General features: G+C 40.1%; 1 long non-coding RNA gene across 1 annotated transcript in view; it reads right to left on the bottom strand.

Annotated features, from left to right (window-relative positions):
* The window catches only part of LOC309621058, a 40,269-nt gene extending 22,906 nt beyond the window's left edge, over positions 1-17,363 (bottom strand). The window contains exon 1 of the long non-coding RNA XR_014239749.1: positions 11,504-17,363. This is a non-coding gene — a long non-coding RNA (uncharacterized lncRNA). The remainder of the gene's footprint in view (positions 1-11,503) is intronic.
* Between the last annotated feature and the right edge of the window lie 1,339 nt (positions 17,364-18,702).

Raw genomic sequence — 18,702 nt, 5'->3', positions numbered from 1 at the left:
AGTCAACTCAAGAAGTTTAGCTCTTAACTACTATTCTGGGCCATATTTTCAAGTGTGAAAAAATGAGAAGTATTTTTTTAAATCAGAAAAGTTGTCAAAAGTAGTCTCTATCTCACTCCTTTCTCCTGTAACACCCAGACCCTTATGCAGGGGCAACCACTGTTAGCAATTTCTTAAGAATACCTTTAGAAATAACCTATACAAATACATGTACATATGTGTATATTTATCCCCTCCTTTTTGCATAAATGGGAACATATTATTCATATTCTTCTACATTATTTTTTACTTGCTATATCTGAGGGATTGTTCCATATCAGATCTACCTGTCGATCCATCTATCTTTATTTTTAACAATATCACAGTGTTCCATTGTGTGACTCTACATTAATTTATTTAACCAGTCCTTATTCTAGATATATAGGTTGTTTATAGGTTTCTTTCCAATTACAGGCAATACTGTTGTAAAACATTACACCTCGCTCTTTTTAAAAAGCCAATGTAGAAGATACACAAAAGTAGAGAAACAACACAATGAACTCCTGTATACTGAACACCCAACTTTAACAGTAATCAACTAACTCATAGGCAAAATTGTCTCACCTATACTCCTCCACGTCCCCCACCACATTATTTTGAGGCAAATTTCTTCCATAAATATTTCTTTATGTATCTATAGAGATAAGGACTCTTTAAAAAAATAAACACATACCATTGCCATACCTAAAAAATAACAGTAATTTCCTGATATCAAAAGCATGCTGTCAGTGTTCAAATTTCCCCTAAGGACAATCGTTTACAGCTGATCTATTAAAAGTCAGAATCCAAACAAGGTCCACATAGTGCATTTGATGGACATGCCTCTTAAGTCACTTTTAATTTAGAAATTCTCCCTCTCTTTTTTTCCCCTTGCAATTATTTGTTGGCAAAACTGGTTTGTTTGTCCTGCAGTTTTCCGCATGCTGGGTTTTGCTAACTGCCTTGCACGGTGTTGTTTAACGTGTTCTCCTCTCTTCCTCGTCTTTCCTCCAAACTGGTAGTTTGATAAGCAGGCCTCATCAGATTCAGGTTCAATGCTTTGGCAAGAGCACTTCCTAGATGGTGCTGCGTACTTCCCTCAAGAGACCGTAAGCATTCTGCTATAGTGGTGGAAGGGTGACTGTTGAATACATTTCTTTAAGTAAAATTGTTTGTTCCATTTTTAAATTTTGATAGCTATTACTAAATTACCTTATGCCTTCCACAGAAATTATGCCAATTTACATCCCCATCTGAAATAAATGAGTCTCTGTTTCTCCATACCGACACTGCTTTATCAAGCTCTTCTTAGTCTTTGCCAACCTGATACACGAAAAATGTTATCTTGTCAAGTGTTAATACAATCTAGATTTGACTAGAACCAGAATTCATATTGCTGAAGCCCAATTTCTTTCTTCTTTGGCTCACATGAGTACAATATTGTAGGTCGATATATCTATAACTGCGGTAATATGATCTATATAATCTATAAGCCAAAATGAATTGGCTTGGGTGAAATATTTGTGAAAGCTTAATGTAAAGCCAAATGTGCAATGCTACTGCCTTTGGTTTGTCAGTGCAGATGCAGTTCAAAGAAATCTTGCGTGTATATTTGGAATATTGCTAGGATTTTCCAAGTCTAGACCACCAGCCCTGTGCCGAGTATGTAGAGGGATCCAGTGATGACTAAGACCAAGATCTTTGTGCCAACGAGCTTACAGTCCAGTAAGGGAGGCGAGACACTTAATTATAATGCTGTTAAAATTCGGAGGAAGGAGGGGTCACTTCACCCGGAGGGATCAGGAAGAGGTGGCACTTCAAATGGGCCTTGACGAATGGATAAGTCTCAGAAAGACAGAGATGGAGACAGCATTCCAGATCGCAAGAAGGGCATGAGCAAAAACTGGAGATGAAGAAAGCACAGGATATATTCAAGGAATCCTGAGCAAGCCAGTTGGGCTGTAGAATAGATAAAGGACCTGTGAAAAATTGAAGGGATCACAAACCTGGGAAGCATAGAAAACCAAGCTAATTAGCGTAGTTATTTCTGAGACACAATGTTTTGAAAGACTAAAAGGAAGTAACTGTTACTGTAAAAAGGAAAAGGCCAAATAGGTGATTTTTTAAAAAAATGGTATCACATGGATATTTTAAATAGTAGTCACCTTACAACATATTACCATTATATCTTATCTTAATAATCCTCAATGATAATTTTTGTGTGCATTTAATGTATGCCAACCAAACACGGTATCTATACTGTTCTACATAGCCTGGTTAGGAAAAAAATAGAAGAAGCTACCTTTCTTCCTTGCTTAATCAAAGCTAGATGGCACTGAGGGATTTGGTTTGGTTTGGTTTGGTTGTTTATTTTTAATTATAGTTTAGAGTAACAAAAAACTCCTGAGGGAAATTTTCAGAATTCTTAATAATCACACCAAATTACCAGCCCCAGTGAATTTCTCTACATTATGACTGGGGAGAAGAGACACCATTCAGCTTCTAGAAAGTTGGGCTTCTGTGAACGGCAAGCTATAACAATCATCAGCGTTTTCTGCTGCCAGGTATTAAGAGTCATGTCAGAGAATAAGTACCCTTTGAGGTAGTGCTGTCCAGTAGAACTTTCTGCAATGATGGAAACATTCTGTATCTTCATTGTCCAGTACAGGAGTCACCAGCTGCATGTGGCTATTGAGTACGCGAAATGTGGCTACTGAGACTGAGGAACTGCATTTTTTTGTGTTGTCGAATTTTCATTAATTAAACTTAAAATATAAAATAGCCACATGTGGCTATTGGCTAGTGGGGCAGCTTTTAACTAAAAAATGGTTATTCACTTTTCCCTGGAAGACTGAGTTATCGATGAAAATAACATACAACACAAACTCATAAAACACTTTAATGTTCATACTCTAATGAGGGCGAGAGATTCAGTCTGGAGCAAATAGAACTTTTCACACCATGAACATTCCATTTATAGTCAGAGGCAATGGTAATTTACTTCTTTATGCCAGTTTACTGGGTCCTCTTCTTTTAACAAAGGCAAGCATGCCTATGTAGTACAACACACTTTAAAGTACAGATAATAAAAGATAAAAATCCTTAAGTAGCAATGATCAAACTATGAACACTGCTGCTAAATTTTTGACTTTAACTGAGCTGGCTTTTCTTTCTCTCCAAATGTCTTGAAGGCTAACCCCTCTGGATACTTCATGCAATAGAATTATGCCTTAAGTTACTAACCAAGAGCCCCTTTTGCAGACTTTTTAAAATGGAATTTCAGATTCATTAGAACAAAAGGATGCACTTTTCTCGACCTTGGGAGCTTGTGATCATTGGGAGATGAAAAGAGTAGTGACACTAAGGAAAACTATTGTCCAGAAAAATAAGCCTCTCCAAGGGGCACCAGGAATCCACAATAAAATCCCTGTTTCCAAGAAAATCCAGGCATTTCCATCAAAAAAGCCTGGAAAGATAAATAGAATGTCCTTAAAAGCCACAGGTTTTTAATAATACAAAATGTCTAAGTCCAGGGTAAACAAAGAGCTAAGAAAAACTAACATCTACTAACTCAAGTTTCTCAAGACCCAGGTCGTGACCTAGAGCCTGATCACAAGGTATTTTCAAAAGAGCTGCTTTTCCTGTGCCTGCGATGAGTTTATTTTGTGGAACTTATTTGGCTGCAGAACTCAACAACTGCGAGAAATTTTAAAGCCAGGTGAATTACCATGACTCCTTCAGTTCACAACAATAAGAAATGGGAGCTGGGGGCTCATTTAAAAAGTGATATCAGTGCCTTTCATGTAACAACAAAAATGAACCGGGCTGATTCGTTGAATCCGAAGTTAACACGCTTATTTTCATCTTATCATTATCCTGATACATTAGTTCCTCTCTCACCTGAATTCCCAAAAGTGATGAGTGAAGCTTTTCAAAATGTGATGGATTCTTCATCTTTGATGCTTTCCGAATGAACTGTTTAAGTATAGTTCTTTCCGATTTCAACCCTCTAGGAGGCAGAAGTCAACAGATCTCTCTTCCTTTTGTTGCACAAGCTATTTAAACTTGCTGCTACACCACATCCTTTCTCTGACCGGCTGACTTCCAGGAACTAACCTGTGGTTTTGAAAACAGTATTTTCCATAGCAGGCTGTATTAGTTATTATTGACATTATTCATGTATTCTGAAGGTGTGCCCCAGGGCTTTTACAATGGGCTACTAAAAAAAAGAAAAATCAAACGGCAATAAACAAAAGACAGAAGTCTTGCTCAACCACCTAAATGTTAATTCATTTGTTTTTGGACTTAGCACTTTGTTCACTGAGATAGGCTCTGAAAATGTTAAAAGCAAGGACAAAACGAATTTCCCATGGTCCCTAAAGTGGGGGGTTTTTTTTGCATGATTTTTATAAATAATTCAAGAATGTGTCATTTTTCTTTTTAAAGTTCTGTTAAGTAACAGCTCCTGAGAATTAAGCTGTCACTACTGAGTCTCTGTTCTACCCTGGAACTAGCTCAGTAGCCTTTTCAGTCTTTATCCAACAATGAGTGAGACCATCCTCTTTTGTACTCTAAGATTTATTTAATGTAAACTATTTTGATTTTTTAATGATTTAGAATAAATGATGCAAGGCAGGCAAAAAAATCATTAAAGAGAGGGCTCTCATGCTTATTAGAAGAACGGTTTTCTGAGCACTTTTAAAAAGTCAGGTTGAGGTTGTATGTCAGGGCTCAAGTTTCACAGCCATCTCCACTTTGAAACATAATATATAAAAGCGGAGGTTTTTTATACGAAATCAAGTGTGTTTTCTGCTTAAGTGGGAAACATTTTAACATTTAAACTATGGTCAAGCTCTCCACTTTGAAATAGAAGGATCCGAGGAAAGAGCGATGGCTAGTTTGTTGCTGAAAGAAAGAATCTTTGTGAGATATTACTGCTGTCCCTTTGGCTGAAACGGCGACCAGCACTAATCTAAAGGTCAAGCTGGTAACAATGCTGAGTAGTGCGTTTTAACATCATTTAAAAAAATCTATAAAACGAAAGGGCTAAATCCAACCGCTTCATACTGATAATTGTGCAATTTCAATTTTGTTAATTACATGTTTATTATGGGCTCAGAATTTAGATAAATGTATGACAGTGTCTTAATCCTTAAAGAACTTCATTTGTGAATTTAAATAAGTGTACGATGGTGTCATAATCCTTAAAGAATTTAATATGGGGTTGGCCTGGTGAAACATTTAGGAAACAGTGTAAATGCCTAACTAGCAGCGTAAACAAGGAAAGGCAAGGGGAATGCACTTTAACTCCAAGTTCTCCAATTTTAAATTTCTAAACAACGCGAATGCTTTTTGTAGATGCTGACACAATAAAAAAAATGCTATTTTGGCAGGGAAGATAAACATTTGATAAAGTCTGTATTAGTGAGAATAGACTTGCTACGCTGTTGCAACTCCTATCTTTCAGGTAGGAAGCACCCTGCATAAGAGGTATTTAGTAGATATTAAATTACTTGAAGTCAGATTATCTGGGTTCCAGTTCAGCTGTGTAACTTTGAGCAGGTCTCTTTACCTGCTGGCTGCACTGCACTTTCTTGATGAGATTGGTCTTTCAGAGCTCTTCCGGCTCTCCAATTCTCTGGATTTTATGAACACTCTCTACAGTTTGTGTTTGATCTTTGTGTGTGTGTGTGTGTGTGTAGGTACAGACCCACACAGATAGACACAAACCCTATATATTGTACTATGCACTAGTTGCTAGGGGCAACCACCACAGAAAAGGAAAGCAGCTGTGTCCAAATTCCTCACAGGTCTGGCATGGTCCAGGAGGACCTGAGACCAAGTTATACTTCTGTCACTGAGTTAGATGAAGTGCTCCTTAACCAGCTGTCTGTGGCTCTGGCTCTAGAGTATGGCCCGGTGGGAGTGGGGTGCACAGGTGGTTAAACTTGTAGGGCTCCTCAGTCATGGCTCCTCCACTTACCAGTTGTGTGGCTTTTGACAGTTAAATAACTTCAGTTTCCTCAATTGTAAAATGGGGAGATGGTAAAAAGCTTAGCTTATAGGGTCGCTGTGAGGATTTTTATGACAATATATATAAAGCTAAAGCACTTAAAAGCGTGCTTGGCACATAATACATATTCAATAAATGTTAGCTGTTGTTACGAGATGGATATAGAGTGAACCTGTTATTAACAGAGATGGGGCTTGATGACCTGGAAACACTGGGAAAGCAATATTAACAGCTAACAGCCATGCTGTGCATAATGAATAAGAAAGAGGGAAGAGTAGTTGGTGCTATTACTAGCGTGGTCGGTGCCACAAGGCAGCGAAAATCCCCTAAGCCTTTGCGTCCAATATGGTCGCCACCAGCCACGTGTGCTGTGGAGCACTTGAAATGCATTTAGTCTGAAATGAGATGTGCTGTAAATATAAAATACACACCAGATTTGGTAAAAAGATAAAATATCTCATTAATAATTTTATATTGGTTACATATTCAAATAAGTATATCTTGCATATATCGGGTTAAATAAAATAGAGTGGTGAACTTAATTTCACCTGTTTCTTTTTACTTTGTAATTTTATTTTTAATATTTATTTATTTATTTATTTGGCTGCGCTGGGTCTTAGTTGAGGCACGCAGGATCTTTAGTTGCGGCATGCGAACACTTAGTTGCCACACGTGGGATCTAGTTCCCTGACCAGGGATCGAACCCAGGCCCTCTGCATTGGGAGCGTGGAGTCTTAGCCACTGGACCACCAGGGAAGTCTTCTTTTTACTTTTTTAATGTGGCTATAAGAAAATTTTAAATTACACGTTCAGCTGGTATTATCTTTCTATTGGATAGCACTGCTCTAAAGTGTTAAAGGAGCCAACTGTCCCTGCCCTTAAAATTTTTTCCCCAGTAAGTCTCTCACTGGAGGCTAAACCACCATGTGACTCTGTCCCAGAAAGTTCTATTTCCCTTCCTCCCAGAAGCTCTCAGAGAAGTCACCTTCTATCGCTGCCACCAGCACTGGGCTTTACTCTGATTTACTCATCCGCATGCTCCCATCATAGCTTTGCTGTGTCTCTTTTGGGGTGAGGATAAAGATTTCTGAAACGGTGCTGAGTGACAGGTCCGCCTGGCTTCAAGCACAGGCTCCATCATATCAAATTACGTATCCTGTCAGAGCCTCAGTTCATCATCTAGAACGGAAGGGTAACAGTAACAATTACCTATCTAATAGGGTCACAGTGGGAGATATTTATATAAAGTATTTAGAGCAGTGCCTGGCACATAGTAAACCCTCAATCAATGTTACAGGTTATTAACATCTTTGCCTGCTGTGTTTTTTGGGGTGAGGGGTCTGAATTAGTAAATCTGTCTTGAGTTTAGGTGAAAAATCTACCCAGGCTATTCTGCTGATGAATGATAAGACGATGGGATCACCAAAGATTTCACATTTTGGGTATTGGTATCTCTTGTTTAAGGTAACTGATGGAGTAGGGGTAGCAGCTGAGACCATTTCTTAGGGGCCAAGTGGCAGTGAAGAGCAGACTTTGTGAATGTGAAGCAAATGAAGGGGCAGAGATCTCCCAGAGCTGTGGCATTTGGGATTGCTGAGAAGGAGTGATTGAGCAAGGTGTGTGGAGACATGAGTTGCTCACTCAACCTCTGTCGACCCCATTTTCTGCAAACAGATCATTATTCTCTTTCTAAATACCTAAGTACACAGTTGAAACAAAATGGAACTCCAGGGCTATGGTAGTTCGGAGAAGGCAGAAATCACTGCTTGCTGGATTTAACAAAGAAAGCTTGCTGCAGGAGGTGTAACTTGAAATAGCCCTTAAAGAATGGGAGGAGAGAGACCTAGAGACCACTGATCTGCCCACATCTCTGCCAATCGTGTGTCCACGTCACGAGGTGAAGTATGAATCCACCTTGGACACAGTCATAGTCAGAGGGGTTCCCAGAATCTTTCTGATGACTTACGTGAATGAAACCCCTTATTTATAGCTTAAAAGATGAGGTAAAATGCAACTGGAGCCTCGGGTTCCAATCCTCACTCTTGTGGAGTATTTTTCTGTATAGTAGGCCTATGTGGAATTATGCCACATTAATTCCTGATTTACTGCACTCTTTGTGACCAAATGTTTTGTGTTAACATTTATATCCACAAAAGAGGAACATTTTTGGCAGATTATTGAATACTTAAATGTAATAAGCACCTTAAATTTATGAGAAATCGTCATTTAATCAATAAAGAAAATGGACGGAAATAAAGAAAAAAGTTCATGACAGAGATAAAAAGCCAAAGTCTCCATTAATTCTCCACACACCATCTCAACTCTCTCTCCAGAGGTAACTAATTCATTATTACTATTATTGCAGTTAAAAGGAAGACCAGGAAGAAGGGGTGGGGGGTAGGGGGGAAAGGAAGAACAAAAAAGAAGGGGGAATGAGATAAAGAGTGAAGATTTATGGAGTGGGAAGAGACCTCAGAGGTAATCTAGTAAGTGATTTGCTTAAATGTCATTCAGCTAGTTAGTGACAGAGAGCAGACTCAAGCTGAGATCTCCTGATTCTCACTCCCGGTCCCTTTCGACACTACCGCAGGGTTTGGGGAGAGGGTAGGTTAAAGCAGTCAGCGGGAAGGGAAAAGTCCCAATTCCCAGCCTCAGTCTTCTTAAGAGTTCCAACCCCTCCCCCTCTTTGAGATGCAAAAACCGCTCTCTAACACTTTGAACTGGCTTTCCTTAATCTTCCCTACGCCTTTCTATTCCTAACCACCAAAAGGAACTTCTCTGCGAGCTGTCTAAATCTTTACAAAGAAATTCCCTAGAGTTATCTTTATTTACTAGGGGAACATTGCTTGATCTCTCAGTTATATATTTTTAGACAGAGTTAAAGAATTGCTCATGTTATCTAGTGCTTTACATATGGTTTTTGGTCGTTAGTAAACACTTAGTGTTGAAATAGAATTTACAAAGTGGAAGAGAGCTGCCATTTCTGATATCCCCCAATACAAATATTCAACCTAGTCACTAGACCAACAGTGGAAGTGTCAACACACTCTGAAAGGGTCTCATAAAACTACAAAGTTGAAGTTGTCTCCACCATCACAGAGTTTACAAGCTAGTGGGGCGGATGGACAAAGCTCAATTATCCATAATGGCCTCAGCAAAGATGTGATAATACCTCATCTCATTAGCATGTTAGCATATGCTATAAAATATGATAATTTTAAACTCAGATGAACGCTTTTTATTCTTTTTCTCTATAAAAGGCTGGGGTGGGGATCCAATTCATGACATTCCTATACAACAATGGGGACACTGTTTCCACATTGCTCATTCCAAAAGGCATTTCTGAAAGCTAGAGATAGATGCCTTTTAGAAAGTAGACCACATTTTCTGGCACAATACTTAATTTATTCTCCTTTGATGACATGCCTGGTGGAATGAAGGAAATGGAGGGGGGGCATTCCATAAAACCTGATGAGGCAGAATTATAACACAGATGGTATAACAGTTTATACAATATTAACAGCTCTTTTAATGTCAAGCTAGTACATATAAAGGCATCAGAGAGTGAGCTGTGTTTCTCCTTTTTAACTGTATAGTTGAAGAAAAATCTAAGACGCAAGTAACACAGGAGGCAAATTTCAGTTTGCAGGTTATGAATTTGAACATAAAGTTGCATTTTGATGGTCAAATGCTCATTATTACTTGGTATCATGATTGGGGATCCCGATCTAGACTGGGGGTGGCAGGGGGTCAGAAATGTACCCATTTCCCTGTGCAACAGCCAGGTTCCTTGGAACACTTGAGTAGGAGGATGACAGTTTGTGTGTCTTTTCAGCTGGTGTAATCAGATCATAGCTAAAGCGTGAGGATGATTAGATTGTTACATTTTTGATAGCGCAAGTCTCCCAAAACTCTCTTTCAGTGCCTTGCTTGCACTCTGGTGCCCCAAATCTTGACAGTAAGAAGTTGGGGTCTTGGCAAGGAGGCTGATCATAAGGCATAGGGCATCAGCAGGAAAGGGAAAAGAAGGAAAAAGAACATTTATTGAGCACTCACGCATTGTGATCACTCTGTTGCTTTCACATATTATCTCATTTAATCTTCACAACAGCCCTACGGGAAAATCGAGCTTGAAAATAAATCCAAAACTATCTAGATTTCTTTCCAAATGAACCAACATAGTGGTTTTCTTTAATCTGGCTCTGTGACAATTAGTGGAGGCATCTTAGGCAAATTATTTTGGGGGGGGTCTCAGTTTCTTTGTCTGTAAAATGAAGTGATTAGGTTAGATGCCCACTAAGGATCTTGCCAACCTAAAATGTTGGCTCAAACTATCCTTTGAAAGATACGCTGCTATGTCCTTTCAAGGTTTAATGCTGTTACGTACAGTATTTCATCATAAACTTAGTATTGAAAGGGCATACAAACTTGACCAAGAGTTAGGCAAAGTGAAAGACAAATTGGAATTTGAGATTTTTTTTTTCAAAAATTGTGATAATCTGTCAAATACTAGGATTAATTTCTGCAGCTGCAAATATATGATAGTGTTAAAAACCAGCAAAATTAATTTTAGGATTAATTTGTTAGGAGCTTTAGATCTTAAATATCAAGACTTTTGTGTATACTTGGTAACTTTGTTACTGGAGTTAAAGAAAGATGCAGTATGCATGCAGGGATTAATCAAGTATGGAGATTAGTTTAAGAATGGTGGGTTTGAATTGTAAATGAAATAGTTGAAATTGCAGAAAACCAAGGAACTGTAGAACAAAACAACCATAAATAGGACACTTTGTTTAGGAACCAAAACATAAAATGTATTCTCTTAACTTTTATATTTAAATTTCTGACACAGAAGTAACAATCAAGTAAATGCATTGACTCCCCCCCCAGTAGATTTTAAAGATGTTATAAACCACTGTTTAGAGAAGAGCCTTTTGAATCTTAATGAAGAAGGGTAATTAGTTGAGTGGGACGAATATAGCAAATAAAAATTGGTCTCATTTTGTTAAGTGATTAACCAAACTGATGGGATCTACTCAATTTCTAATTTGTTGATTATCCTTAGACACATTAAACTTTTGTAAATAATTTGGGTTAGGATATAAATAAAAGGATATATCTAGTTACTAATAAAAGATATAACATCCAGATACACTAATAAATAATATAATGTCAGAAGAATAAGTATATTGCCAACAACTGAAAAAACATGATTAAAATATGCAGAGGAAGAAAACAAATTTTCTTTCCAACCAAATTAAAGAAAGCCTCAAAGATTATATTCAGTCTGAAGGCAAGGTGTATATCTTACTCTAAAGAAGCTACATGCTACTGTTCCTCAAGATCTAGTGGTTTCTATGCTTTTGTTTAAACAGTCTTTAAAGCAAAATTGCAAAGGAAATAAATATAAAAGGATTTACAGATTAGTCAAGTATTACATTCTAAAAATATAATTTAACCCTAGATACTCACCAGGATTATTTGTCTTGCTGTTTCTCCAAAATCAACAAGCAGACTCTATATTTAAAATGGCTTTGTTTATTAGCCTTGATATCCTCCAAGGAAGCACTGAACTTTGGTCTAGTTAATTAATTATAAAAAACATAAAAAGGTTTAACACGCGGTAGTACAGTATTTTTTTGTAACACATACCAACATATCATGTTTGCTTCTTTAACCTTGAGTTCTTGAATACTTAAAACATATCCTATAATAATGTTATTTAGTTCAGCAAGTTTATCAATTTGATATCTAAACATTTTCACAAATATGCAACCCATACTTAAATCGTAACTTCCACACTTTCTTCTTGCTTTAATCTTCTAGCAGCACATAAACCGTTTTAATTCTTAAAGATGGTTTAATAAGTAGCAGCTATAGAAATGGAATCACTAACAGCAATAAAGGAACCGTTTGTCTTAGTGATGTGAATCATATTTTAAATCTTGGGAGTGAAGTTTCAAGTAGTTAAATTCATTAGGACTTGAAAAAGTTGGGGGGCTATGGACAGATCACTCTCTTCTGAAAAAATAAAAATATACACAGAGCTCCAAGTTAGGGTTATAAATTCTATGATTTTTAAAAAAGAAAACTGTGTCCTTCCATGGTGAATTTTTAAATCATCAGTTTTCCTGTTGACTTAGACATCATTTCAAAAATTGCAAAAGTAAGCTAGATTACATTTGTTTTGAGAAAAAAATCTCTCTTTCATTTTTAAAGTAGATGTCTTCTGTAGGCTGTATCTGTTGAAAGATTCCCTTTTACAGTGAGTGCTAGCCCTGTTATTTAGGTTGTTCCAAGCTTTCATTGCCGTCCTTTCAGGCATCTGGATAATTCAACACATTTCACTGCGCCTTCCTCCTCAGCATGAAAAAGGCCAGACAATAGTTCTACTTCCTTCAGCAATCACAAGTCAGGAGACAGTTAAAGAGAATCTCTAAGCTTAGCAGAGGACTACCAAGCTGAGGATAAACGTTATCTTTGAGGAGAGAAAAAAAAGAGAGAGGAGCTCTAAAAAATACCCTTGTGCTCTCTCTGCACATAGGTAGTAGAACATTACCATGATTTACTGCAGTGATAGCAGAGAGAATACTGAATGACTTAAATTTTTCTAACCTTAGATGAATATTTGGGATCTCTTCTTAATCATGACATTTTCAAGTAACACACTTAATAGTGTAAAATTATTATACAATTGGATAATCTTTAACATTACGATTTACTTGCTTTGGAAGAATATGTGATGATGATAAGTTTTGGGGATTGTGTTTTGAAGATAAAACTGTATCTTTCATCATGTTCCGTTCCATGACTATTTTCACTTAGAAAATTTATAATGGTGCAAAGATGGACAAATTTAATCTGAAAAGTGATTGAAAAAAGTGATGTGTGTAAAACATTTCTGTTTTATAGCTTTTTCTTTGATTATAGTATTACAGTCTGCTAGCAATTTTATGGTCTGTAATACCAGAAGTTCCACTTCTAAGGTCACATAAACAGGAAAATCAAAGTGTTTCAAACAGAGTGTAAAAATACCTTTAACACTATTTAATCTTAATAGTGAATCACTTTAATGTCCGCTGAGTCTACTCTCAAGGTAGGAGAATTAACTTAAGAAATTTTTCTACTGATGAAAGGCAGGTTATTTTGATATCTTTTCAATATTTGCATAAGTATTTTGACTTGAAATATTTGACCTGTAAAAAATAACGTTGTTAGTGAGAGGAAACTGTTTTATCATACTACTGAGAGAAGCAAAGATTGACAGAACAGTAATTTTAAAGCATCACATATTAACAAAATTAGTTCCATGTTGTAAGTGCTAGTACCCACATACCTCATCCGATTTATGCAAGATGTAATTTCATTCTATTGTAATTTAATTATTCTTGCCATTCAAAACAAGATTAATTCATTAATAAGGATAAGAAATGTTTGTAAATAATGACACACATTATTTTTAAAAAGCAAAGTTAGCAAAGACCAGTTTATAAAAGTAAAGTTTACTAACAAATGAAATTTAATAAAATGTGTATTTTAAACATTCATATTTCAGAAAGTCAATCCACCTCTTGCTGCCATTTGATCTTCATAAAACCCTTTGAGATTGGGATAAATATACTTTTACTTTCTACATTTTTTAAACCAAATTATATAATTGTGCATGTTCAGTTAGTGAAATTTTCTCTTTCTTAACAAGGGATAAATCTTTTGAAATTGATATTTAATTCACATTTGACACTATTCAGTTAAAGACGTACTGTTTATTTTCCTTACGTGATTTATGTTGGTATACGCTATTGAAAAGAAATAACATTCAGAAGTTCATTATTAACTCAGATTTTTTCCTTTGTTTTGTTGACACAAATTTTCATAAACTAAGGCTTGGTAACAAAAAATTCAAATTTCTTTTATTCAGGTTAATTTATCTTAATATCCTGGCCATTCAAAACAAGACTGATTCATTTTTAAAATATGAAATGTTTGTAAATAAATGAATACTTAAAAAAAAAAGCAAAGTTAGTGAAGACCAGTTTTATCTGAATCTCATGAAATCACAGTTCTTGTTCTAGGATCAAATAGCAAAATAACATTTGAAATATTTTCTCCTTGGAACCTCCACCGCCCCCCCGCCCCCCATATTGTTCAGTGAGTGTTCTGATCTACGGGCTTTGTTTTAGGCCTCATGGGCCCACACTCACATATGAACACAGAACCACACAAATGGAGCAAAACACGTACTGCAGGAGGATGCTGATTTCCTGATCCCAGGCAAAACTAGAGTGTAAGAGACCTTAACTGCAAGTGTAGTCCAAAAAATTAAAGTAGTAAATACACATAGAACAAAAGCTCTATTCTAGTTGTGTGAGGAACATAATACTCTTAAATTACTTTCTGGTTTCCATGGAGACCTTTTTGTCCTAAGATACCAATCATTAGGTTTAACAGAGCCACTTAATATTATTTCTAAATCAAGTAAAATGATTTCTCAACTGGGTAAAATGTCAATTACCAGTATTTTTAAAGGTGCTAAAATCCAAACTACTTGAGATTGCTGCTTTCTATGGCACAATTACATCTAGAGTCAATATAGAGGAATCCCCCTCTCCTTTTCAGGCAGATGAAAGCTCAAAGTATCTCTATTTGGGGGGCAATTCTTCACAGGATATCTGTTTTTTAAATTCATTAGAAACTCAAAATAGTGGCAAGAATTTTAACTTGTGATGAGAATTCTTAGATAAGTTCTCCCTCCCTTCCTTTGGCCAGTTTCGATACCTTCCTTACACATTCATATAGGACATCTGGGCTTCTGTGTAAGCATATGTTCTATATGAGATATACATATATACACACCCATGCACATATATACCACATACACATATGCACACACACAGGCCAATCTGTTTGGGCGTAAATGATGTGACTGGAGCTAGGAGTTGTGGCTCCTTTATTTTGCAGAATGCCTAAGTATTGTTTGTCTCACAATACTGGGAGCGAGCAGGAGCCTGGTGGGAGCCTGGAGCCTTAAGCCCTGGGTTGTGGTCTGGGGGAGGGGACGGGGTTGCCGGGTCACAAGCTCTTAGCTTTTAGCCTCAGCATGACCACAAGTTTTAAAGCATGAAGGGATCACGTGCTTTTCTTTGAGCTGTTAGCTATTCTGACTTTTTAGGGGTGTGTGTGAAATGCTTTGTTCTTTAGCTTTTTTTGATTCTCTAGGTATTTTGGCTGATGATCACATTTTTTTTCCAAAAGAAAAAGACAAAAATACATTACTTATGTATCAAAATGTCCTAGTTGTGGTTTTTTTTTTATAGTAACCTATATCTTGTACTTAATTTTACCTTGCACTGCACAGGTACTGAGATGGAATAAATTATTTTCGCCAGTTGGGAACTTGATCCAGACATTCTATATGTTGCAAGCATTAAAAAAAAATTAAGAACAAGAAAATATCCTGGTAAAGCAATCTCAAAATACCTTATTCCGGGTATTGTTCTGGCTTTAAAGGGAAGGAGGGGTGGGAGGAGGGGTGGGAGTTGAGGGGAGCCGAGTAGGAAGACTCTGGGAGGATGTCTTGTTTAATGAACTGTTTAAAACTTTTGGAAAATTTTAAGCTAGTGAAGTCCCTCAACATGGTGTTTCCATTGAAAGCGCTGCTTCTGCTTGTTCCTTTTTAATAGGATGATTTCATCTTTTCTAACTCTCTTCTGTCTCTCAAACCAAGACACATAGACAGAGCCGGAATGCCAAATTAAGACTTTTGATGATAATGAGATTTATTTGGGAACATTTTCCAAAATCAGGGTAATGGGTCTTTTTGTTCTGATGGTGAAGAGGATGAGGATATGTTTACTCATTGACCGGGAGCTCTGGCTGCAGCTGCAGGACACAATTAATTATGCTAATAGTTTGTGAGGAACGGATGTAACTCCCCTACCCCCCTTTTTTCGGGGGGAGGGGAGTTTGGCAAAAGGGGAAGGAGACGCCCTGGGGTCGGATCACATGATATTATCTTCGCGCCACTTTCGCAAAAACCCTTTTTTTACTCCAGGTTTTGCTCGAGCTCAAAGGTACTGTTCTTATCTTGCTTTAATACAATGTTTCTTAAAGTCGGGTTTAAGATTTCTTCCCTCCCCCTCCTCTTCTTTCCACTGCTAGTCGTTACCATTAAAGGTCGAAAGTTGCATTGCAGTCGGTGCAATCTCACAGGACGGATCTGGTTGGGCAGTAAACTTTGGGCTGCGTAGTTTCCAGAAAGTATCAGGCAGACGCGCCAGGGTGGGCTGCAAAGTCTGTTTGCGCGTTTTATGAAAAGGGGAGAAAGCCCACCTGTAGGAGTGACTCCCTTTGGAGAAACGAGTGTGGCTTTCGTTGCCTCCACCGCTGACGCCTGAGGGGCACTGGCCGTTCAGGTTGGACTCCATCGCGGACCAGGGGCGGGAGAGGCCAGTCTTTTGTAATCGGCTTGCCTGAGCTACTACTGTGCACCAGGTTGAGAATCACATGGCGCCCTTGGCCCCCGCTGGGCTTTGGGCTGCCGCAATCTCCTGCGGTAACAATAGTGGGGAGGGAGGGGTCGGCTTCATTTGGCACACCCCCTCTTCACCCCCGCTTGCTTTCCAGTGCTTTCCTCCCCAGATCCTGCGTGCTCACTGCCCTCTCTGATTTGTAACTGTCTCCCGCACTCCCAAACCCTCTCCCCGCGCCCGGGTCCGCCAGGGACGTGGAGTAGGTATAGTCTGATGACCGCATTTTGCCCAGTGTTCAAAGTGCTGTATGCTTAATTCCATTTTTATTGTGCTTCTTAAACTAAGACGTCGTCTTACTTTTCACAGAGAGTGTCCTTGGGCTTTGGCCTTTAAGCAGGCAGCCCTCAATTGGTTCTCATTAGCTGTGGAATGAGAAGAGAAAGCAAGATAATTGCACCGTATCTTCCTTGCATTTGTGCATGTACTCGGTGGCTGCTACCGTTAACGATGCCTGCCAAGAAACCCTGATTTACTGGGTGAGGGGGGCTCCTGGCAAAGACGAAATCCTCCTAACAGTAGCACAAGGTGCCAGAGGTTAAAACTTTCACATGTGCATAGAGTGAATATGCTGTGTCTGTATTTCTTTCCTCTTGGGGCCTTAGGAACACTTTCAATCTAGCGGAGAGGTGGCGCGCATGCGCGCGCCGGGTGGGGGACACCCCGGTCCCACGGCTCCGTGGGCCTCGTCGTCTGTCTCCGGTGGGGGGATGGGGTGAGCGCCGCGGGAGCGGGACCGGACGAGGTGGTAGCGAGTGCGCCATCCCGGGCTCGGCGCCAGTGGCACCGGCTCCAGCACCGGACGCCGCCCGGGCTGGCGTCCCAGGCGCGCCTTTAATTAAAGACTCCGGCTCGGGGGAAAGAGGGGAAAATGCCGACTGCGCTCGGCCCGTGGGTAACTGGGGCTCGGTGGGGTTTTCGCTTTGGCGGGGTGGGGGTTCCGTTTCCTAATTCCTGTGCGGGCCGGGTGGGCGGGGGCGGGCTTTTTTCCCTGGGCTATTAAAGGCAGAGGGGCGGGCTTTTCCCAGGGATATAGCTTCGGACGGAGGGCCAAGGGGACGGAGCGCTCCTCGAGTGGTGGCAGGAAGGCTAGTGGCCCCGCGTCGTTCTGGCCGGGGGCACTTTGGGTGAGGTGTGCTCTCGCGGCCCCGATTAATTTCCTGAACGCTGTTTCTCGCTTCTCTTCCTCCTCGGGCTCTGCGGGAGGCTGCGCTCGCGCCTGGTTCCCCCGAGCGCTCGGGTGGCGCGCGCGGCCCGGGGTGTGTGTGGGGCGGGGGGGACGGGAAGAGGGGTGGCCGGTGCGGGGTCGCAGGGAGCGCCACCTGCGAGGGGCGGGCGCGGACCGGGTCCCGCGCGGGGTGGCCCGGGCCGGCGGCCGGGGCAGAAGGGGAGTACCTTCTTCGGGGCAGCTCTGATCGGGGAGAGTTGACTGGCTGGGTGGGAGGGGACGGAGCGGGCGGGACTTGAGAAAAGCAAAGTACCAGAGTGCAGTTGAGGGGTAGCGGGGAGCGCGCGGGAAAGGAGTCTCCCTTTCTCCTCCATCGCTGACCTTTAGGTTCCACGAGAACTTGGGGGGTGTGCGGAATGAGGGGGTGCACGTGGAGGGGGAAAAAAGGACTCCCCTCCCCCTTGGCTTCTCTCCCACCAACCCGGGAATGGAGGGGGAGGGAGGCGTGGGCTTGGCGCGTTTTTGGTGCTTTGAATGGAGAACTCCGTTTCCCATGATGCTTTGTTTCTTTCTCTTTAATCTCGGCGGCGGCGGCTGCAGCACGAGGACGGGAGCGCGTGGTGTGAGCAGCTGGAGCACACCCTGGGCGCGCGGGCGGCTCCCGGACTTCAACGGGAGCACTAGGTAAGGGTGTGAGAGGCGCGGGAAGAGGCCGAGGGATTCACAAAGGCGGACTTGGAAGCTTTGGGGGGGGGGGCGGGTTGTTTTCCTTTTACATTTTAAAGGAGTGGGAGAGTGGCTGCCCGGCGCCGCGCGAGGTATACCAGATGAACGGTTAATTAAAGAAAGGTATTGACTGTAGAAGGCGCTCTCTCTGACCCGTGAGAGGCTCAATGTTGCCAAGTTGAGTCGACAAATATTATGCATTTTTGACTCCAGTTTGGAGTATTTTTTTAAGGGAGAAAAAATACTTTACA

This window comes from Balaenoptera borealis, assembly GCF_965194805.1.
Source record: "Balaenoptera borealis genome assembly, chromosome: X".
NCBI classification, from domain to species: Eukaryota; Metazoa; Chordata; class Mammalia; order Artiodactyla; family Balaenopteridae; genus Balaenoptera; species Balaenoptera borealis.
This window is presented reverse-complemented; position numbering and strand designations above follow the sequence as displayed.